This window comes from Passer domesticus, chromosome 12 (assembly GCF_036417665.1).
Source record: "Passer domesticus isolate bPasDom1 chromosome 12, bPasDom1.hap1, whole genome shotgun sequence".
NCBI lineage: Eukaryota > Metazoa > Chordata > Aves > Passeriformes > Passeridae > Passer > Passer domesticus.
The window spans coordinates 16,758,732-16,783,105 of record NC_087485.1 but is presented as its reverse complement, the minus strand read 5'-3'; the positions used below and the strand labels follow the sequence as shown (position 1 = coordinate 16,783,105).

General features: G+C 41.2%; 2 long non-coding RNA genes across 2 annotated transcripts; one reads left to right on the top strand and one right to left on the bottom strand.

Moving 5' to 3' along the window:
* Window positions 1–1,614: 1,614 nt before the first annotated feature.
* On the bottom strand, window positions 1,615–14,804 carry LOC135279415 (uncharacterized). Its single transcript, XR_010346655.1, has 3 exons — window positions 14,708–14,804; window positions 12,852–12,952; window positions 1,615–6,746 (listed from the first exon to the last, which is right to left on the bottom strand). It is a non-coding gene; the product is annotated as an uncharacterized LOC135279415 (long non-coding RNA).
* Window positions 10,812–16,684, top strand: LOC135279413 (uncharacterized). The gene is made up of 3 exons (XR_010346652.1): window positions 10,812–11,135; window positions 11,328–11,415; window positions 13,033–16,684. It is a non-coding gene; the product is annotated as an uncharacterized LOC135279413 (long non-coding RNA).
* The last annotated feature ends 7,690 nt before the right edge of the window (window positions 16,685–24,374 follow it).

Sequence of the window (24,374 nt, the reverse complement as noted above, 5' to 3'; positions counted from 1 at the left end):
TCCCATCCACTCCCATCGTCTCCACCCTGATTTAAGTAAAAAATGGTTTTTGAAATGTCTGTGAAGCATCTGTTAGTGCCCACTGCCAAAGGAAGCTGAACTACATGTCCAACCAGCTTAGACAACTCCTATGGTTTTTTTGGCCACTTTAAGGGAACAAAAAAAATGTAGAACTCATTTGGAAAAATCCTGTAAACCAAGAAAAAGTTTAATTTTCAAAACCCAACTTGAATTTTATAAAGATAATTCATATAAAATATTATATAGGGAGAGGTTTCTCTATTTCATTCAGCTTCTGGAGAAAAATAATTATGCTCTTTACAATTTGAAGTGCATTTGTATTCCTTCCAAATAGTCCTATTACAACAAATGAAGTACTTACTATACATCTTTTTCCTGCTGCTTTTCAACTTAAATTTAATTTTCTCATAGATTTATTTAAAACAATTCTCAACATGACTCAGCCAAATGATGAATTTATTGAGGGTTGAGTAAATGTGCAATCCAGTTGAAGTTAAAAATGGTTGCTTTGTAATTCTGTGCCTAAATGAAATTACCCATTGTAGCCAGCTATGGTGCATCCATTTAAAGTCTATTTCTTGAGGCACATATTCAATCTTTAGCAGAAAGAAAGCATTGTGAAAATATGTTGTTAACAGGGAAATGTATATATACATATATAGCATTAATATTAAGCAAATGTTTTAATTTATTGTTTCTGGTCTCTGAGCCAGCTTGAGCAGTTATTGGTGTACACACTTTGTGTGTGCACAGAATACACTGCACATATAAATGATGGCTCATTTTTTATGGCTCATAATACATGACTGTCTCTGTCCAAATGCAAATAGTTTAAACTTAAGAAGGAAAGCTTAATCAAACGAATTGTAGAGCATAAAAATATTTGTAATGAGATCTCATTGCAGAAGGGGTTTGTGATTTGTATCGATGATAGAACAGACTATGTGAGGACTGTGCCTCAGGCAAGGTGTGATTCTGTTTTCTTTTCCACTGTTGGCACAAAATCAGCAGTTACATCGGAGGTAAGTCTAAAATCAGCCTGTCTTTCATAGGGAATGCTTGGGTTCAGCATCAGATGTTTCCAAATTCACCAGTTTTAAGAGTAGGACCCAAAATTTTTCTGAGAGGATGCATCACTGAGGTTTCAGGTGGCTGCCCAGCATGGAGGTGCATTCAACTCTCTTCTTATTTGGGGGTTTTGATCAAGTTAACCACACAAAGTTAGGTCAGGATAAAGGTAATTTCTCCAAATATATAAACATTGAGGATCTCTGTCCATATCACCATGGCTGTGTAGCATCTACAGCCTTGGTGTGTAATCCAAAATCCACTTCATTTTGTGAATGAACTTCCATCCTCACCATTCTGGATGAGAACCCTATTTCCTCCTTTAGATGTACTTTATGCTGTTTATCAGGTAATGTCCTGTCTCATATAGAGGGATTTCCATAACTGCCTTTGCAAAAACTCATAGAAAGGTGGGAAGACACAATTTCACATCCTCAGCCGTTCCCAGGCTCTCAAAATCCAGCTGCGTTCCATTGTTTCCATTGCAGCCCATCCAGCATGCAAATGAGACTCCAGACACACAAATTATTGAGAGCAGAACTATTTTATTCTTTCTTTAAACAAGACCAAGAAAAGCACAAGGTGTTTCATCTTCCTTCCCAAGCATTGGCTGGTGCTCAAAGGTTGACAGCTGCATGCCAAGGAGATGGGCTGGCCATGGAATTCTGACAAGGTGAGGAGGGAACATCCTGGGAGGGAGCTGGCTCTGGGTATGTCTTCAACCCCCGCACCATGAGGAAAAGGCAGCAGAGCTTATCCAACTTCCTCCAAGAGCTCTCCTGTGTTTTGGGCAGATGCTGAACCCTGTCTGTTATCACAGCCTACCTGACTCAGTGTAAGATCCCAGCCTATTCTCCTCTAGAAGAAATTCTTCATGGCTGCAGTGTTACCTCTTGATGCAGGATTAATGGAGTGCAGCAAATACTCAGATATTGATTATGAGGACTCATTTTTCATTGTAGATATCTCCTGCCTACTAAGCTCTACAGCCAGCTCTGGAATTTAAAACAGTACTATGTTCAAAACACCAGAATCTAGAACTCTCTTTCTTCCTGTTGCTTTACTTTAAATCGAAGAGGATGTATCAAGGAAAAGCGAAAAGGTTTTGATTTGTTGTTAAGCCATGGGTGTTAACCAGATTCTGGTTTAAAATCCTTTAACCTGACTATCAAAACTTTCCAACCAATACAATTTATTGCCATGCTGGCCCATCAAAAAAGTAGCTTTATGTCACACAACCAGCATTTCCTGACAATCCTGGAAAAACATATGGAGTCCCTCATAGTTTGACTACTGATGTTCTCAGATTTGGGCACATTCCCCACATGGCAGCACAAGGGGTTGCTTTCTTTGGGGAATTTTATGCTCATGAAGTACAGTTCCAAAGTAGTACTGGAGCTTGGACTGACATGAAAACCTCTAGCATTCCTGGATTCTTCACAAGGCTCATTAAATCTTTGAGGTTGATAGAACAGTCTGTTTTGTCTTCTGTACTCAGGGACATGGAAGGTAAAGAAGGCATTTAGGTTTTGTTATTTTGAAATCAGCCAGTGAAAAGGGCCTGCCATAAACAAAGCTTATGAATAAATTAATGCATCTGACAAAGAACTTAATGATCATATGGACTGAGCCCAAATTCATGATCAATGAATCATGTAGGCTGCTCTGTTTAGGCTTTGGCAAATCAATACTCCATTTTGTTAAACAAGTAAAATAGATTTTTTTGGGGGTGCTCTGGGATAATTTTTAAATATAAAGTGTCAGACAAAGAAATCTTATGGGGTGTTTGGTAGTATTGCTTGGAGCTTTCCAAATTTCTTTGCTTTTTGGGATTTATTGTCTTGTTATGCTTCTTAGCAGGTGCCAACACGCAGCAGATAAGCAGTTACAAGGAAGAACCAGTAAAAAATAGAAGGCTCTTTTGTAGGTACAGAGCTGTGAAAAAGCCCATGATATTGCAGATTTTTTAGTATGGTCTAATTATAGAATCACAGAATTATTTAGGTTGGAGAAGACCTTTAAGATCACCCAGTCCAACCATGAAGTGTGTCACTGCCTTAGACTGGTGTTAAAAAAAGTGGGATTGGTCAATGGGAGGAGCCTCTCCATTTTATTCTCTCCCTTGGTTTGTAACACCCAGCACATGAATGGTTTTATTTTTTTCCTTTATCATCTTACATTGGAGTTTTATTTGAGGCTGGTGGTTAAATTGTCCCTCAGGGTCCTGCCACACCTGTAGTAGGCAAAAAACCCCAGCACATAGCCTGTTGTTTTTGTGTGATAGAAAGTATAAAAATCAAGATTCCTAAAGATTTTAGTGATGCAGATAGATCCTGCTCAAGGGCTAAGAAATAAATTTGGAATTTTCTGTTGGGCAGAAAGATTATGCCAATTCCACAGAAATAAATTTAAGTAACTAATATGGGTTCCTGAGGGCAGATAAACTGGCAACAGGTTTTCAAGAAAACTTGATTCTTTTTTGAGAACTACTCCTGCAATATCACATTCAAAGGAATAAATATCAGGTTGTGATTCTTGCCCCCACAGCCTTTTCATAGTGGGTAGAGCAGGTGAGGTGATTCATTCCTGAGGAATGTAATCCTGCTCCCCAGTTTACATTCTGCTCCAGTAATCCTGTAGATCCCACCAGACATCCACATGGGCTTGGAATGCCATCACAGTTCCCTAATTCTGGGCCCAAAAGAGTTGGGTCGCAGCTAGTGCTATGAAGGGAATTAGTATTGCTGATTTTGCAGCTGTCCTCTAGTTCCAGTAAACTCCTGAAATTCCTGTCTCTGGAGCTCAACGAATGAAGAAGAAATAACTTGAGAAGAGAACAGAAAGTTTTTCCTTTTTATTAGGGCAATGACAGTGTCCTGCACTTGATATTGCCTGGACAAGAGTCCTGGAACGCTGCTCCTGGAGAGATGTAAGCACAGACACAATGCCAAATCTGATTACATAGATCAAAGTGCTCTGCTGCTACAAAGCTCTGAGAACTCACAGCTCACATTGGCAGAATTAGATTTGTGGCTAAGTGGAGTTTTTCATCATCACAGCAATTTGTTTTGGTACTTAAGGTTGAATGTAGGGGCCTAACTTTAAGTAGGCAACATTGAATGCCTTGGTTTTCTAAGAAAAGCTACTGCTGCCCAGCTTCCCAGTTATTTATTACCTTCAGCAGCACATCTTATTAGAGAGAGTGTTCAGAACCATTGTCCAGTAGAAGAACAACCAGTACTGAGATGGGAATAAGAAATGACCCCTTCCCCTTGCCCTGTTGGCCTCTGGTCTTTCATCGAGTTTATCTATGCAAATACTGCCCTGCTAGAAAATTACTCTGGGATTTTAATAAGGAAGCTGAACAAGAAGCTGCTGCTGAACCCTGAATTAGGCATTCTGGATGGTCACTGCATTGAGTCAGCAAAGAAAAGAAAATAACTGTTCGGCAAAGGATAAATTATTATGTCCTAAAATGGTTTATGTTCCCTTGGCTATTTGTAGTGAGTGATTGAAAGTCAGGTAGAGGACACAAGCTATTGAGCAGATCACTGGGGACTCTCCCAGCTTTAGGCTGCTAAAAATCTTCACAAGTGTATCAGAAAATTCTCTGCAGAACAGGACAAAATGGATACTAGTCTCACACTGAGACCACCCAGAGACAAATACTCTCTCCATTAGAACAGAAACAAAGGCCTCCCAGCACATCCTAAAATCAGGCATTTTTGCCTATTCTACCATTCTCCCTGCCTGCAGAATCACATGTTGCTGAAGGTGTTTTTGAAATCCAAGCAGAGCTCAATATTAATAGTGACAGAGTTAGTTACTGTCCTTTATCAACCTGGGATCAAATGTTCCAATGAAAAATCAATGGAGTGTTTCCCCACAGTGTTTCTGAAAGCAAGATCAAATACCTGCAGCAGATAAAATGATTGTGTTTTCCCAAGCCATTAGCATGATTCAAGTGAAACGCTCCTAAAATAACTTCATGCAGAATCAGTGGTTTCTAAAAGAGCATTTCAATTTCATTTGTCTATAAATATTTCCATTTTGGCATTTCTTTCATGCAGCTGTATCAACAGCCCTGTGTCAGGCTGGTCCAGGCCATTGCATCACCTCCAGAGTTAGAGGGTGCACTCTTACCCACTAGAGGATTGCTGAGTGGACTCAGGCTCAGTGTGTTGGGGCTGGACTGGATCATCTTCAAGGTCTCTTCCAACCTTGATGATTCTGTGACAGGGCTGAGGCTCTTCTCAGCTGGGGCTCCTCTCCAGGCTGAGCAGCCCCAGCTCCCTCAGCCTTTCCTGGGCACAGAGATGCTCCAGGCCCTTGCTCAGCTCCAGGAGCTCCTGTCCCTGCTGTGCTGAGGATCCAAAACTGGACACAGCATTCCAGTACTTCCACAAATAAAAAACAAAAAGTTACACAAAACATGAGAGAATTAACATTATATCTATAGAAAAAACTATGGATTTTAAGCAATAGAAAGATTGAATTTGCCAACAACTTGGCTGGCAGAGCTGGAAAAAAATATGTGAGACATATTTTAGTTTGATGTGAGCTCACTTGTTTTACTTACAGGTGCTTGCAGAAAGTTGTATCCAGGACCCTGCTCCTGCATAAGTCAGTGAAAAGCCTCTCCATTGCACAGCTCTCAATAGAAGCTTGTACGCATCCATGAGCAGGACTTGTACATATCCTTGTACACATCCACAAGTGGGACTTGTACATATCCTTGTACATATTGATGAGCAGGACCTCTAAAGTCTGCAGTTTTCCATAGGTAATTTCAGTAGGTATTGCATAGGATAGGAGCAGAGAAAGGGGACAAAGAACTGTGAGAGAAACAACGATGTACAGAGTGTTTTTCAGATCAGTTGTACTGATGCTTTGCCTCATTCAAGCAGTCTTTTTGACAGTGTGGAGAAAGAGCTCTGATGGCCACAGCAAGAGAGTAAGACATGGAAATCTCCAGTTCAGAGAAAGCTCAGTGTGTAATAGAAAGCAAGTTGGCTGCATCTATCCCCAAGACAGATATTTCACTCATCATTGTTACAGAATGAAAAATTTAAGAAAGCCCCAAGAGAAGAATTTTCTTATTTTATTCAAACGAAGCTTCCATCTGAAGGCGCATATGCCACCATATGGGATACATTTCAGGCATTCATTAGGAGAAGAATAATTAGTCTAGCATCATACCAGGAAGAAAGGAAGAGGCCCAGAGGATAATTACTTTAGAAACAGAAATAAAAGACCTTGAAACTAAATTTGCTAGGGACAAGTCTATGAAAAATGAAAAAAAAAGAGGAACTTTATTTATGGGAATTTGAATTCTGTTATCAAGGCGAAGAGGAAAAGGGGCATGCACATGACAGGATTATTTTTAGCTTGGGGAGAAGCTGGTACATTATTGTTTCAATGATTATGGAAAACATGTAGTCTCATATTTCAGCCATTCAACACAAGCAAGAAGCCTCTTCTGTAGTGCAAAAGAGATTAAACACTTCCACATTATCCCGGGAAGAACTGCTCTGTGTGTCCTCTCTTTGCAAATACACCATTAATAGTGCTACTGGTCATGGGCTTTAAATGCAACTGTGACCCTTTAAAGGTTGTCAAAAAGGATTATTCCTTTGTAGAGCGTCCTATGAAACGGCCTGCAAGAAAGAGAAATATCTGTATTATGTAAATAAAGCACAGATTGAATAACAGGAGAATAAAGAAGGCTCAAAAGTATGTCAGACAGGGATTTTTCTGTGAGCAATTAAACACACTGAGATAGTGCTCTCTATACATCAACTTAATCCTAACCATGCATTGAGCCAACTTATCTGTACTTCACCTTCTGGAGGGGAACAGGTAGACACATTATATTGAATAAAAGCCATGCATTGTATAGTGCACCACAGTCTGTCTCTCAAGCCTCAGGCCCTAAGTAACTAACCCTAATTAACTGTTGAGTTTGGAGTTTCTGTGCTACTCAAAAGGCCCATGGGAAGTGAACAGCGACAAGATTTGGCCCTTGAAAAGAAGCACTGGTGACTGGATTCCTCCTCTTCATGCCAGGAAACACCTGATATTCTGCAGCACTGAAATTGTAATGGGAAGTAAAGACTTGTCTAAGTAAAATCCTTTGATTGGGACAGCGGTCAAAGGGACAGGACTTTGATGTCTGGAGCTCTTTGCAGCAAAGAATAAAATGAGATCTCGCATTGCTGTGTGTGAGACAGATGGTTTGGGATATGACAGTGGTTCATTCATATTGGGAGCACTTGTTACAATGCATTATCTTTCAAAGATACAAAGAAAGCTATCTAACATTTTGTGACTCACCTACAGTATAAACAAGATAATTACCTGGTTCACCTGCTAGAGCTGGGAGATCGATTATGGAAGCTAATTAGAGACCTGTTTTAAGCAGATATGAACTCATGAGTTTTTGTTATGGGTTCTTCTCCTCTTAACACACCACAGAGAAAATCATAGAACAACAGTGATTAGCCTTATTTCATTTTTATTGCTTCTCCCATTCAGAGTGAAACCACAGAAAGTCAAAAGTGTAGCTAATTTACTTTAGCAAGCTAGAAAATGTAAGTTGATTTCCTTGCTTTACTACTTGGAAAGCTCTGCCAGAGCATTAATGTCAAAGGAAAACAAAGAAAAAATACGTATCCATATGGAATATGAATATAGCTCATGGTAGCTTGACAAACACTGGCAGAGAGCACTATCACACTTGCAAGGAGGTAACAGATGTTGGTAGTGATCTTTTGAGCTCTTGGTTACTAGTACCTATCAGCAGTGCAGCAGAGAGATGTACCAGGTTGGGATGTTTGGTTTGGGTTTGGTTTGGGTTTTTTAATTTTATTTTTCTGGAACAGGAGAATGCTTCTGTCTCCTTTAAGTAGCAGTATTCTTTGTTCCAAAAGCAGGATATCCCTAGCACTGCTCACAAATTCCTGACTGTTCATATCTGAACACATCATATGTCTGTGATCTGCACTCAATTCCCAGATCCATGTGTGCTGTCACAGTCCAGCAGGAATTACTGCAGAATCTGTTGAGTCTGCAAATTTCACACAGCATCTCTGCCCACATGTGGGATGAAAAACACAAATGACTTTGGGAAGGCAGAAAGACTTCAATAATTAGTGCTTAATTCCTGAGCGCCCTGCTGTCTTCCAGCTCACTGGGGTGACAAAGATCTGACAGATCTACCAGGCTTGAGTGTGAGCTGGCACTGCCACTTGGAAACTCCAAGGAGTGAAATGTGGCCTGAACTGTACCTTGTTAGACAGCTACAGCAGAGCTGCAAAAAGACCTTGGCATTTTAACCACACAATTGTAAACTACACCCTGTATTCATCAGGAAGCTCTAAATAATTTACATTTTCACCAAGTCCTTAACAGATTCTTTATGAGAATGTTTGCCCAAATACTGCAGATACCAAACAGTGAGGCACAAAGCTGTGTGAGCTGGGAGGTACAGGTTGGATATTTCATCTGCCATGTGCACAACCAAGGGAGGCATCATTCAAAGACCTTGTCTGCCACAAACAGGTTGTACACAAAACATGAAGCTTCCCCTGCTCCTCTCCTGAGTGCTGACTGAGCACCAAACTGCACCTCTGTGGATCCTGTCACAGCTGGTTCTTTCAGTACTTACCTGGTCACTGAATCACTGGAATGACTGGTTCTAGTGAGCAGAGCACTAGCTTAAGTAAGAGAAATGTTAGCTCACATTTGCTCCCTCCATTCTTTTTAAATAATAACCTTTATAGTTTATGTAAATTCAATAATGGAAATAAGTTATTGTATTTTAATCAGCTTGGGATGAAGTCCTGCCCCAAAACATGACATACATGCTGTTTCAGGCAATCTGGTAGGTGACACTCTCCCTCTAATCTTAATCTTACTCCTGGAAAGTGTCTCCAAAATACTCTAGGCTGGATGACAAGAGATCAGCCAGCCTGGCTGTTCTGGATCAGGCCAATCCATTGATGTCCAAGATTCCTCCTGACACTCACTGTCCAGTGAAACCCATGCAAGTGATGAAACACAAACTGCTAACAGAGTTAAACCAGAGCAAAACCCCCAGATATTCAGCACTGAAGGATATGAATTGTCATTGCGTGTGTCCTGAAGCAGAAATGGAGATGGAGAGGGTGTAATGGATGGAGACAGACTCTGTAGCTGTACGGTGACATCCCTGCTCTGCCCTCACTCAAACAATTTCAGTTCCTACAGAATTCATCAGGAAGCAAGAAAAACCTTTACAGTCTCAAAGGTACTTAATTACTGGACTTACCTGACACTGTATTTTCTTGTATCTATGGCTCTTGCACATGCAGATACACAGCTGCTAATCAATGATATTAATACTTCTGCAAAAGCTGGACAGTAACAGAACTAAATGTGCTGTTTGTCTCAGTGATAGAGTCACTTTTACAGCATTTGCTTTCTAAACCCATTTATTCCATGAAAACCTACACAGCCTGGATACAAAACCATCTAATCCTGACAGCGCCCAGCTCCATGGCAGGGTGTAGCACTGATAATCTGAGGGCACAAGGGGAGATCCCTCTCTGAGCGCAGAGCTGCACTTCCCCCTGCCTGACTCCTCAGTACACCCTGGGCTAACATAGAAACCCCAGCCAAGCTCCTGAGCAGGCCTTTCCTGGCCATTGTGGGTTCACGTGCAATACCTGTTTTGGGAGATGAAAACTGTGCTCACAGGCAAGGAACCAGACTTAGGGATGGGTAATGCCTAGAATATCTTAGAGTGAACCTATATGAGTGTGGTGGGTTTAGTGTGCAGAGCTAAGACAATTCCTTATTGAAAATTACATCAAATATTTGACTAAATCATTTTATTTATGCTGCCAGAATGGTGCAATGGAAGAAACGACCCTGTTGTCGTAGGATATCCGTGATATCTAATTTGAACAAGGTCCCAGTACATCTGCTCCACACAGTCCTTGATCTCCTTGGTGCTGTGGGTGCTTCAGAGGGGCCTCAACAGCTGGGAGGGATGGACAGGGAAAAAACATCTGAAATTCAACCAAAGCAAATGCAGGTGCTGCTCCTGGGCAGGAACAAGCCCAGCCACCAGCACAGGCTGGGGGAACCTGCTGGAGCAGCTCCGGGGGTAGGACATGGAGGTATTGGGGACACGGAGCTGTCCCTGAGCCAGCAGAGTGTCCTGGGGGTGCTGGGGACACGGAGCTGTTCCTGAGCCAGCAGAGTGTCCTGGGGGTGCTGGGGACACAGAGCTGTTCCTGAGCCAGCAGAGTGTCCTGGGGCCAAGGAGGCCAAGGGTGCCCTGGGGACAGGGGGAAGAGCCTTGGCAGCAGCTCAGGGGTGATCCTGCCCCTGTGCCCAGCCCTGGAGGCACCTCTGGGTGCTGTGTCCTGCTCTGGATCCTCAGCACAGCAGGGACAGGAGCTCCTGGAGCTGAGCAAGGCCTGGAGCATCTCGGTGCCCAGGAAAGGCTGAGGGAGCTGGGGCTGCTCAGCCTGGAGAGGAGCCCCAGCTGACAGGGGCCTCAGCCCTGGTGTCCCTGGGTGTCCCTGTCTGTCTGTCTGTGTGTCCCTGTGTGTCCCTGTCTGTCTGTCTATCCCTGTGTGTCCCTGGCTGCGGGAGGGGCAGAGCAGGCCCAGGCTCTGCCGCGGGCCCAGCCATGGCCCCAGAGCCACGGGCAGGGCCTGAGCCCAGGAGCTGCCCCTGCCCAGGAGGCAGAACTGCTGCCCTGGGCAGTGCCAGCCCTGAGCAGATGGGGCAGAGAGGCTGTGCAGTCTCCTCCCTGGGGACATTGCAGAGCCACAGGGACACTCTGCTGTGCCCTGTGCTCTGGGATGGCCCTGCTGGAGCAGGGAGGTGGCACCAGAGCAGCCCCGTGGGCCCTGCCAGCCTCTCCCATCCTGGGATTGTGGAATTCCATGGTCTCCTGTAGCCAAATTAGCACCTCTCACTAAAAGATTCCCCAGGTGCAGCCCACAAAATGAGGAGGTCATCCAAAACTTCTTAAGCTCTGAAAGGACAGAATGGTAGGTAAATTGGGAAGTAAAATCCTTTTCTCATTGAACACAGCAATCTGTGGACATGTAAAAGTCTATCAGTAAATATAATATTGCACTTTAAAGTAGGCCTGACAGCATGACCAAACTGTGCTTGTCTTTAATGGTCATTCATCTCTACTGAGAAAAGCACTGACCGTTCTCTCTTTCTTTTTGACTTAGAGATCCAGGGCAAGTGTTCACAAGAGCCAAAACCAGGTTATCAGTGTACCGATGCAAGATGCCAAGGAAAACTCTTACTGAAATCAAAGTAAGAAAGGGAAAAAAGGAAAAATCCTGTCCCAATGCCACCCAACAACACAGAGTTAAGGAATGGGGGGAGGAATATTATATTTAAGAGATCAGAGTTATGTCAATGCGAAGGTTCTGTATAGCTGGTCTTTATCAATCAGACAAAGGCTGGATTTCCACCTTAAATTCCCCACCCAATAATTAATTTATCTGATATGGGACATTCAGGGATATTATCCCTGAACAAGGTGATTTGTATAGATCTAAAAGCAAATGCCTCAGCAAAAGACAGGGTTGATCACTATTTCAAAGCTCTTATTTTTCCTCTACTCTTAAGGCTTGGGAAATTATTTATTTGACAATCTGAAAATAAAACTTGAGCTGTATTAGCATGTAGACTGCTCAATAAAAGGGAAAAAAAGTGAGAGAGAGGATTAATAAATTACATGCTAGAAATGGGAAACAAGATTAGAGGTGACATTTTGGCAATGTCTTCCTCACAGTGAAAGGAAAAAATGAAACAAGATTAGTTGGAGAGGAAGGAGGGAGTCAATCAGTAGGAAAAATGAATTTAGAAAAAGTGAGAAAGCCTGTGAAAAATGGAGGAGTTTACTGGGATAAAGAGTGCAATAAAAATTCTCCATGGCAAGGAGGGACATCAGTGCTCTCCAAAGGAAACCCTCAGAGAAACAGGGGGGAGAAGTGGGCTGGGGAATACTGGGCTGGTGGCAGAGAGCCCAAGGGAGGGGACAGCAGTGAAAACTGGGGCTGTTCCTGTTGCTGCCAAGGCGAGAGCAGCGAGTTCCCCAAGGCTGGGTCCATTTCCTCTCCTCTCCTGTGCTGCCAGGGTACAGGCACACATAAACACAGCCCCAGCAGCCCATGTGCATTCACAGACAGAGGCAAGGCTGGATTTTCAGTTTGTTTGTTTTCATGGCTCACCATTGATAGATTATATCCTACAGCTCATCTCCAATCTGCATATCAGGCTTGCTCCAGCACATTACTATGGCAACACCTTCTGGATCAGGGATATTGGACATCACTGGCTCGTTCTGCTTTCAGCAGCAAGCCAAAGGAGGGCTCCAGCCTTGGGCTGCTCCTCTGCCAGCCACTGGATCTCTCCTCCTTCAGCTTCCCCACCTCCACCACCAAGCCTTGGCTCCTGCAGCTTCCTCTCTCACTGTTAGGATCATTTCAACCCCCCCCCCCTTGCTCCCTGTCTTGTAGTGGCTGCTTGAAACCTGTCCTAAGGATGAACACGTCTTGAGGTGCAGTTTGAGAAGCTGCAGCTCAACTGCTAGACCCAGATTATTATCTGAAGCTGGTAATTATTGCTAATTGTGTGTGCTTACAACACAGTAAGGCTACCAGGAAAGCAAAGTTTGCATGCTAGATGTGCTGTGAACAAGCTTGAGATCAAGACCAAAATATTTTATAGCGATAAAAATGAACCTTTTTGGGACAAGCATTGCAAGAGCTACTATTTGGTCACTCTTCAGTGTCACTTTTAGTCCCTGATTGTCTCAGGCCTCCAGCCAGTCACCTGTGGTATCCTAAGGGAAAAAGAAAAAAACAAGAAGAAAAAAATTAAGATCTAAAACTTCCTTTGGGTTGACCGTATTCAAATTTACAGGAATCATTCTACTACAACCCTGGCTAGGCCTTCCACAAAGATCTGACATGGGCTGGCTCATTGAATGTGGGAACCTGCTGGAATTCATCTCTATGTGAGCAATCACCTGAAAGAAATGATTCCCCCTGACAAGAGCACATCTCAGTGCCTTCACAGGTATCAGTAAAATGCCCATTATACTTTCTTGCATTCTTCTGCAAGACACAGAGCTCAGGAGATGTATTCTGTATGCAGGAGCAATTACCATCCTCTAAAATTCTCATGTTCCAACAGCAGTTCCTCCACAGCAGCTGAGAAACAAGGCAGATGATTTCCCCCTGTAATTTAAAAGGAGGATTTAACAAGTAACAGGCTGCCGTGCCTTACAAATGTTGACTTTTGGAATCATAATTCCTGTAACTTCAACTTCACTAAAGAGTTATATCAATTTGCCAATGGAATTGAGAGTAGTTAATGTATAAAAGGTAAATTTTTTTGTCCTAAATCAGCAGGAATATTATACTGCTGAAATATTTATTAACCTTGAGAATTTGAAATAATGCATGGTTTGCTTATGGTCTTAATGGGGCATCATGTCACCTAAACCCAAAATGCATGTAGATATCCAGTATTTTCTTTTCATTTATTGCCAGCCTATTACCATCATTTTACTTTTCAAGAGTATTTTATTTTGAAAGGTATTTTTTTCATAGATTGTATCACAACCCACTTTTAATTAGGACAAGAGACAAATTCAAATTTGCCTTTATTTTCCTTTCTCAATAAGTGTTCTTTACTCCCTATTAGTTTCCCACAGAGAATTTTTTTAATGAAGAGGGTTTGTTTTAGAGTTTGTAATCTCCTGGACAGACTTTATAATGATGAAATGTAAGTGTCTTTCCTACAATAACCTGCTGTGTTTGGAAAGCTTCACATAAGGCAAGGGGTTAAGTAAATCTCCAGTTCCCTGGGGGTCAGTTTGCAGAACATGCAGGTACACACATTGTTTAATCTCTTAAAACTCTGCAAATGGAGCTTATCCTCTTGGCCTACTTGCTCTTTAAAGTGGTGGCAAAAACATTCTAAAATAAGAGCAACAGTTCAGTAGGGGAGATGTCAGGCAGCCCCTGACCAAATGCAAAATTCCCAGAAGTGTTTGTTGGATGATTGAATCAGAAACCCCGGTTTGGGTTGGGAGGGACCTTAAATCTCACCCCATTCCACCCCTGCCATGGGCAGGGTCACCTCCCCTTAGACCAGGTTGCTCCAAGCCCCATCCAGCCTGGCCTTGGACACCTTCACTTCCACACCTCTGAACTGCCATCAAAACTCTGTTGCACACCTACAAACTCACCATTGTTTAAAGAGGTTCCCAAGAGAATAATTCCTTAATTTTTAATCTATCTTGATGAAAGACCTTAAGGCAAGATTCAGCACTGAAAGCTGACAAAACTTTTGTTATAGAACACATAAGAAATACACTTGAGTCTTGACATCACCATTTGAAGGCTTTAAGTTATCAAAACACAACCAGACAGTCAACATTCCCAATTTCAACAACCCTGCATGGCTGGACATTTAACCATGCACTGAGTGCACATGTATTAGCTCGACTCTCACATTTGTATCAAGAAGTTTTCAAGACACTGAACCAGGTTTTTTTCTTTTACTGACCCTAAAAAATCTTATAACTTACAGTGATCCAGCCAAAAATGCACCTGATATAGTGTTGCCTTCACAGCTGGAATGAAGACCCCAGTGCTGTACAAATCAGATGTTAAATTCCAAGCCTGTAAGATGCAAGGGAGAAAGTTTCTTTTGGAAAGGTACATCAGGAAATGTTTAGCATTTTGTGAATTTTGGAGATACAAATATAATACAGAATTAATAGTAATGAAGGGAAAAATGGCAGAAAGAATCAATTATTTGAAAAAGACATAGGGCAAAATATTAAAGTTAATGACCACATTTTTCAGTCACTTTGATATAAATTCTGAAAAGGAAAGAATCACTAAAATATGGCATAGCAGTAGAAGTACAATTTGCACACAATGTAATAAAGAAGAAAAATTAAAAGAGAATCAGTGATATTTGGCAGAAATCCAGACATGATGAAACTACTGGTTAAAAATGACAGCATTATTTTCATTTTTTATCTTAAAAGTGGAAGATTTCTAAGTGAGGATATTGAGCTGGAGATTTAGAAAAGTCATGTAAGTGTTGGATAAAAGGAAATTGGATAAAAAAATGAAGGAAAAAGATACAGAAGAAAAATTGTTTCTGAACATTAATGCTATGTCCTAGAGGGTAATACATAGCAGGACATCCAGCAGCAAGCACTGTAATAAAATCTCTAAATGCAAAAAGCAATCAAAGCTTGAGCTAAAACACTCACAAACACAGGGGTACATAAGAGTAAATGAAGGTAAAAGACTGTAACAATGATGAAAGAAAAGGGAATAGGCTGGAATCGTATTTGAAATGGGTTTTAGAATATGCATAAGAAAAGAAAAGAGGTTTACAAGGGCTTGGAGGAGTACTGTAGCAGGGAAAATATACAGAACACAAAATAAATTATTTTGCCAGGGGATGACACTAAAGAAAAAAAATTGTATTAAAAAATGCCAGAGAGATATCAAAGGGAATCAGTTTCATATAAAAGAGGATCAAGAAATAACAGTACCTGAAGATTGACACGGCTTTAGAGTGAGCAGAGAGCTGTCCCAGAATTCCACATAAAATGGCACTGGGTCAGGTAAGACTCTCAGAGAGCTGCACAGATGAAACTACTTGAGGAAATAATTATAAGGACCCCAACATCAATATTCTAGGAGAGAGTCTGGTGAAATTCACTCCTGTGTGGAGGACCTTTGCAAGTTCCTGGCACTATTTAAATTTCAAGTTTAGCAATTAGAGTTCCCCAACTCTCATAATAGAACTCAGAAGAAATGATGAATACTATGAACAGCCAGGAGTTCAAATTTGTAGAGATGACACAATTTCTTAGGATGTACAAGATGACAGGACAATTTCTGGCCGTGTGATTACTCAAAGCTGAATTACACAAAGTGAAATGACACGGGGCTGGAAAGAATTACTCAAGCATCTTCTACTCATTGCTAACTTCTAAATTAACTTCTTACAATAAAGAGCAACAAAAGAATCTCATTAATTTTGGACTCTTCAATGGAACCTTATTACAAAGAAGAGAGAACAATTCTACAATTTCTCTAAATTGCTGCTCATTGAGAGAGAGGAGCTGTAAAGACGTGGTGCATGCGTGTGCATGTATTTGTGATTATTGCCAGTCTCCCTTGCAAAATTCGTTTGCAATGCCATTAATAATACATGGTCAGATGCACTTTGTATCCAGCTGAATGCTATAAAGCATGGAAAATGGGAAGTGGATAAGGTGATGGAGTAAAACAAAAAATCTGGGCAGATAAAGCGTCTCACTGATTTCTTATTCTTCATTCTCTGAACATTGCAAATAGCCTTTAGAATTCCTCAGGTGTGAGGAGCTAAATCAGATGAGCCACAAAAAGCAGAGAGAGCAGTAAGTCACGGCAACTCCTAGAGCTGCACCAAACCTGTAATTACACAACAGTCCTTCCATCCAAGGTTCCAAAATGTATTAGAAGGCGAAGTAATTGGGAGCCAAAAAATCTGACAAAGGGAGGATATTCAGGGTTGCAAAAACTTGATTATCCAAAGGGAGCTTAGGTGTAAATTTCTGTGCCCTCCCAGGTCCTCAGCAGGGCCCTGGGAAGACACAGCCAAGCTTTTTGTTAAAGCTGAGCACAGCCTTGCACACAGACATCAACTCCCAGTGCTGACCATGAAATCTAAGGGGGGGAGAGCAAACAGATACCACAATATTCAAATTGGGTTGTATTAAAAATGAAAAATGAATGGGGAGAAGCTCTGTATGCCCATTACAGCAATGGCTGCTTGGCTGGTGTCCCTGCTAGAAAAACACTTGTCCCCTTCTGTGGGGTGTGAGGGCACTGACAGGAAACTCATGCCTCTGATATTTAATTTACTGCATGACAGAATGCTTTGGAAAACAAAATGAAGCCTTTGCTTCTCTAAATAATCTTCCCTCCCCCACTGCAATCATTGTCTTTGTAATATTTTATGGCTTGTCATATAACACTCTGGGATATTGTCCTACAGGGGATGTGACTACACTGCTGAAATGAAATACCTGTGTGGTGTTCCTTGCCCACAGAACCACTGGAACAGTGGAAGATGATGCTTTTTTCTATTTTTGTAATAGAGTGTCAAAGAAAAAAAAAAAGAAGCAAAGGAAACAAGCTTCACATAAATTTAGGACTTCAGGGAGAAGAATATAGCTATTCCATCTATTTTATAAATGCAAATATGCTTATAACAGTGATCTCAACAGTGTAAATCAATAATACCCAGAGCTTCCCTGTCCCCCACAGATTGTCTGCAAATTATAAATGGTGGTTACAAAAGTATAATCATGATGAAATATTTTCAAATCTCATATTCTACTCATGCTGTAATTCAAAAAAGAAGCCGATATCTTGGAAGTTAGAGTTTTGATGTTTTAATGAGTGCACTATGTTTTTTCTAGTGAAGCACAACCAATTAAATTGAGCATCCAATCTTTTGCTGAAGGAACAGTCTGCAGCTTCCAAATGACTGCAATTCTCTCTTTTGCCATTATAGGAAAATATTTTTATCCTGTCACCAGGCTCAGTGCACTGAGAAGCATGAAGCAGCTGACAGATAACATAAGTAGTATTCAATATAATCAGATTGGGCTGTGCATCTGACACAAGGAGTCGTTGGGACACACAAGGAAATACAAGATCATATCCTGGAATTCCATCTTTTACTGGGGGTAAAAAACCCAATCTTTCTCACCTTTTCCAGATCTTCAGTCCTGATCAAAGTAGCCTTTTGGAAGTGTTTGCAGATTCTTGACTGTGTTTGCTGAAAACCTTGCCTACTAAATATTTCAGAAATCCAAAAGTCACTAGAGAACATCACTGCTAGAAAACCTGATAAGCTGGATGTCAGATAATGCAGACTTAGAGCTTAGCTAAGAATCTTGAGCATCTAAATTTTGGATTGTATTGAATTTAGGACAGGTTTATCTGGTCTCCTACAGAAAGACTAGAAGACCAAGAATCCATACCACTCCAAGCTTGATCCACTTCTCCTATCCACCTCCCTCAGCTTCTGGAAAGAAGGAAAGATGAAAGTCCCATTTCTCCTTTTTGCTCCTTGGCATCCATGTCGGGATTCAGCAGTGGGCCAGCAAAACAGATTATTAAAATTATAGAATCACAGAATGATTTGAGTTGGAGAGGATCTTAAAGATTATCTCATTCCATGGGCAGGGACACCTTCCACTGTCCCAGGCTGCTCCCAGTGTCCAACCTGGCCTTGGCCACTGCCAGGGATCCAGGGGCAGCCACAGCTGCTCTGGGCACCCTGTGCCAGGGCCTGCCCACCCTCACAGGGAACAATTCCTTCCTAAGATCCTATCAAACTTTATTCTGTGTCACTGGGAGCCATTCCCTCTTGTCCCGTCACTCCAGTCCCATGGAAATTGTCTTTCTCCATCCTTCTTTAGGCTCTCTTCAGGCCCTGCAGGGCCAGCCTGAGCTCAGCCCAAAGCTTCTCCTGTGCAGGTGAACAATCCCAGCTGTGCCAGCCTTTCCTGCCAGCAGAGCTGCTCCATCCTCTGCTCATGCTGGAGCCTCCTCTGGGCTCTCTGAGCAGCTCCAGGTCCCTCCTGTGCTGCCCAGGCTGGGGCAGCCCTGCAGGTGGGGTCTCACCTGAGTGGGGCAGAATAATGTGGGTAAGAACTCAAACTGCTGTCAGGCAGGGATAGACACACTTTAGAAAGTGATAGGCAGATACTATAAAGATCAGTGTAAATAAAATATCTCAGTAAGAAGCATAATTAGTTAGTTGATGTGTTCATAGCAGACCCTGAGCAGTAAGTCCTTTTGCCTGCTTATTCATAGGCAATAATACTGAAAGCACTGGACTCTTACTTCTCCACTGACAAATGCTCAGGTTTAGTCTCTGCCATTTAAAATAAGAGTAGTTTGAATTCTTCCTTGTGCTGTAGAGAATGGAGGTATGGGAAGGTTATTAAAGACAAGTAATTTTACCACTTGGTTAGCAGAGTTTGAACATTATCAAACACCTTTCTTGCTGGCTGCTTTACAGTTAAGCCACATACAAGTTTCAAGTTAAGAGGAATACTTTTATTTTTTCCAGTAGGACAGCAAGCCAGTTGTTTTCTGACTTCTGAAACCACACAGAAGATAGAAAGCTTTGGAAGATGTTGAAGGCAGACATGAGCCTGACGACAGACTCCATCAATAACTCAGGAAACAGATGTTGCAGTGTTTGTTTAGGCTTTCCAAACTAGTCTGATTTTTTTTTTTTTTTAAACTTTAGTTTGAGAACTTCTTTTCCATGTTCATGTGCTTATTTTTTGTTGAAAAGCTTCACATTTCTGCTAGGGAAAAAGAAAACCAAGCACAAGATCACACCCAAAACACCTGTGTGTTTGCTTTGCTAAGCCCAGAGATGACACCAGCTTCATGCTGCTGCTCTTTGTGCATCTATTGCAATATCTGGGAGTTGCTGGTGCTTTTTAATGAAGCTGTTCTCCCAGTAAGCCCCTGGGAAAGGAAATGCTGATACAGCCAGTTTGCAGGCAGAGAGATGAAGCACACAGGGACACAGCACAGAGCTGAGCAGGGACTTGAAATCACCTTTCAATTTATGGGGCTTGAACTTCTCTCTGAGGGACTTCCCAGTCCTTTCTGCTCCTCTGACCCCCCTGTGCCCCTTCCCACAGCCCAGCACCAGAGCCTCTGCTCCATCATGTTCTCCATCTCATTTCCCTCTGGGTGTGAGACCACTAAATCATTTAAATCATCTGGGACTTCTCAGAGAGTTAAATGGAAGAAGGCACATTCTGAGTGCAACCATTCCTGACACACCAGCCTGCCAGACACTCAGCCTCTTAGATGGCACACAGGTAGTGGGATGGAAAAAAAACCCTGAAATTAAAGAACTGGGTTTCAGAAGTGTCACAGAGATGGTTTTCCATGCTTTTTGGACTCTTCACAGAGCAAGGGATTCCTGGGAATATGGTGGATATTTTCAATTGTGTTTTACCTGATTCAGTATGGCTGCTGGAGAAATTTTTTTCAGTGTAAAGGCATTTACTAATGTTCTAAACTTGGGTAAATATCTGTGAATATAGCAATATAGTGATAGTATAAGAGCAATATAGTATTAAGGTATACACCAAATGTATTATATGACACTATAGAAATACATATACCAACATAAAAGTAGAAGAGGATCTCAGCCCCTGAGATTTTGGGTACAGTTTGCACTTTATCTCTGAGCAAAATAATAGCTTCTTTTTTAAAACATGACAAAGAACATGGTGGGAATCTTGGGGTGTCCTGTGCAGGGACAGGAGCTGAACTGGGATGATCCTTGTGGGCCCTCTCCAGCTCGGAATAGTCTATTATTTAATTGTAAGCTGACTCTGTAATTCTCCATCAAACGCTGTTTTTGCTTCATAATCCCTCTGTAAACTTCCCTTGTGTTTTATATGAAGAGCCAATAATTGGCCTTATTTAGTTTAGATGAAATAAATAATTTCACAGCCACTTCTCATATAATAAGGTTGGCCACAGCCTCTTTTTTTCTCTTCAGCTTGTATATTTTTGTTTGGAGTGAACATAAAAGAGCATTTTCTTGCCTGCTGAGTGTTCATTAAAACCACTTCCAAATCTTTGCAGCCATTAGGGTCCTCACTATGTTCTGATCTTCCTGGTATATTGATTTAACTGTAAAAACAACCCTTTCTTCAAATGATAATAGTAGTTATTAACTGAAAGTTATGAAGGACAACTCTTCATCTAAAGACCTCAACTACTTGAAAAGGTTTAATAAAATAACCAATCAAAAACCAGAAGACCTCTAAAGAAACAAGAATAAGCCACTATCAAAATCACATTCTTTCTCCCAGAAGTGCATTTCAAGCTGTGCTGTGTATTACCTATGTGGAAATTTCTTATTTGTTCCTCATGGTTGTATGAACCTGCTCCTTGAGTTGGGACAGCTCTGACAATGGCATTAATGAGGAATAAAAGCACCTTGTGGATAAATGGGGAACTCCAGAGCTCTGGTGTTTCCAAAGAGGCATTATTAGAAGCAGGTAAGAAGAACATTACATAACTAAGCAAGAATAGCATTTCCAAGTTTCCATTTGGAAGTTGTTTTCAAACTTTCAGTTCCTCTTCCATTGAAGCCTAAGAAATATTCCCTTTGTAAGGTTATAATTGGATATTCTTTTGGGTTGGGAATCTGAGCAAAATTCCTGGTGAGCTTTCCAGCACTCAGACTCAGAGGATGTCAAGGCAATGCTCTGCTCACTTCAGCTGATGTTGCTGTGCTGCTCAAAGGATACGAACATGGTAAAGTCACAATAAAACTAAAAAGAATATTATTGCTAACAATCAGACAAGCTGATAAAAGTTCTCTCTCCCTACCTCACCTCTGCTCTGATTGGGTACTGCTGATTTCTTCTCAGAGAAAGAGTTAAGAACAATTATGATAAAATTACGGAAGTCATAACTTGAATGTCAAGCCAGAAATATTGCGGTGCAGACCACTGCAATAAATGTTAAACTGTTGTCAAGAAAGAGCTAGATAAATTATATAATCCATTCTCCACATCTTACTGAGCATACAGAGCTGTAACTATTCTTCTATTAGGTCTGCCTAGGCTGACAAATTGTATGCTAATGGATAAAATCTTAATCACAGAAATAAGGGCATGAAAATCATTCAGTTTAGCTAAGAGGCTTCATAATTTTCAGTTACTCTTTCACTTGTCTTAACTCATATTGGTAGTTCAGTCACACACCTCATCATCCCCTGAAAACTCAGCAACTCCTCTGTAAAATTTTCCTTTTAACTCCAGTTTACTGTTGATGCCTCTCTGAAGAATTTTGTGTTACTGTACATTAAGGCCATCCTATAAAAACACAATTTATTTTACTACATTATAAAAGAATGCCAGTTATCCTGCCACATCTGTGTTATCTGTGGGGCCCTGTGGGAAATAGTGGTGCAATAGCAGGGAATATGTTACAGTTTATTTGGAAGCATTTTTACAGTCACCAGGTGAGCGAGTAATTGCTCACATGAAAATTGGTATCTTGGTGCCTTATCTCAAAGATGGGGATGAATGTGTGCACAGAGCATCAGCAACTGCTATTGCATTTCTGTGGCCAATCTAGCTGGATAACTAAGGGAATAAGTAATGGAAATGGAGGTTCCTATTAGAAGTAAGCTGGGGAGCTTTCACCAGGAAAGGACACTGTGAGCAGCTGAATCCAAGCAGTTTAGTTCCATTATCAGATGTTGACCACGGCTCTGTACACGGGGGAGGCTGCAGTGATTTGAGCCCAGCCTTGCTCAGGCAGACTCTGCTGGAGCCTGGCTACACCAACTGCAGAGCTGGGACACCTCCAATTTAGCAGGATTCCTCAAAGTCATAACCTAAATTACCATAATCTTCTGACTGGGATTTAATGAGAGAGATTGAGCAAGGCAAGTATCCCTTAATGAGGGAAGGCAAGAGCACATGAAACCGAGGAGTTTTTCCTGTTGAAAGCAAGATCTCATTCCTTGGGAAGAGGTGAGTAGTACATTACAGGAAAATACTTTTTAGACTTTGAGGAGCTTTCTCTCCCCCCTGCTGATCTGCCTAGTGGGGTTTTGCTCTCTCAGTCTCACTCTCTGAACTGCACAGTCTCCAGCTAGGAGGCAGGAGAAGGACTTACTCTTTTCTTACCTGCTAACATTACATGCACACAGACTATTAGTGCTTGGCTTCAAGAGGGAGTGCGCACTGATGAAACTTTTACTGTCTCAACTCATGGTCATGGAGGTTCACTTCTTTACTTGTAAGACTGCCTGAATTTTCCTCGTGAAAATAATCTAATGTAAAGCTAAAATTTAAACAAACAAAGAAAATTTGCTTTGTGCTAAAGCATTTTGAAAAAATCCAAATTATATTATTTCTCCTCTGAAGAAAAATACTTTCAAAAATAAAAGTGCAACAGCTCAGACATACCCCTGAAAAAGAGGATCTGTTGGAATATGTCGGTTATCTCTAGGTGGAATTAAGAGTTCACTCTGTCTCCCCCACATGCACTGACAGTGCTCTAAAAAAACAACACACAACATTATCTCCTGGCCACACATTAGTTTTAATGGCTCTTTTTTTTGGTTGGTTGATTTTATTTCTTGTTTTAGGCAATTTTCAGGAAATCTTAAGTTTTCCTCCCATTTCCTAGTTCTAATTATTCCGCATACACTTGTGATATATCAAGAGCTCCATTTCTACAACCCGGGTTTCTAACGATGTGTTGTTCACAACTGGTGATCACCCTAAGGTTTGTAATGCTATAAATAGAGGTTGAGAAGCAAGACACATCCCTGTTGTAACGATGTGCTGAACAAACAAAAGACATTCCTTTGTATTCAGTAAATGGACTATTATCTTGTCCTTCAGTACTCAAATGCTTTCCCTTAGTAAAAAAAATGTAATAGATAATTTTACAGCTGAATAACATTTGACCTTGGAACTGCTCATTGAAATCAATGAGGCAAGCTGATTTTTATGCAGCATCTATGCACTAAAAAGGCACTTTAGGCAATTCCAAACATGAGACAGCATAGCAGGAAACACTGAGTGTTCCTTGAAACATGAAAGAGCTTGCATGCTCTACAAGGCTTGTAGATACTTCTTTGTACACTTCTAAACAAGTGTTAGGTGTTTTATCATAGTGGGACTCATAAAAAACATCCACAATTGCTGCGCATACAAGGAGATGTAGTGATCCTAAGAGTTTCATCACAGCAGATTGTTTCTAGCAGTTTGGGTGTTTTTTTAATTGAAAAATGTCTCCAAGGACTATCAGCATGGGTTGTTGTTTTTGGGTTTTTTTTCCCAAGACAACCACTACTGCTAAATGGACTTGTTTTCATAAGAGCTCAGCTGAAACCTCCTATGATAGACTCATATTATTGATATTAAATATCAGCATTTTGAGCTTGGAAATCCATACCCATACCACACTATTAATGTGGCAGCACATCTTTTAAATATCATGGATTTTATTTGTAGTTTAAATCTTTGTTGCTTGAAGACACACTTCACCAAAAAGCAAAATCCTTGATCAAGCTATTGAATATGTAGTAATTCTGATTATTTCCTATTCATGGACTAAATCCCCACATAAAAGTGGTTTTGTATTTAACGGAATCCTAAT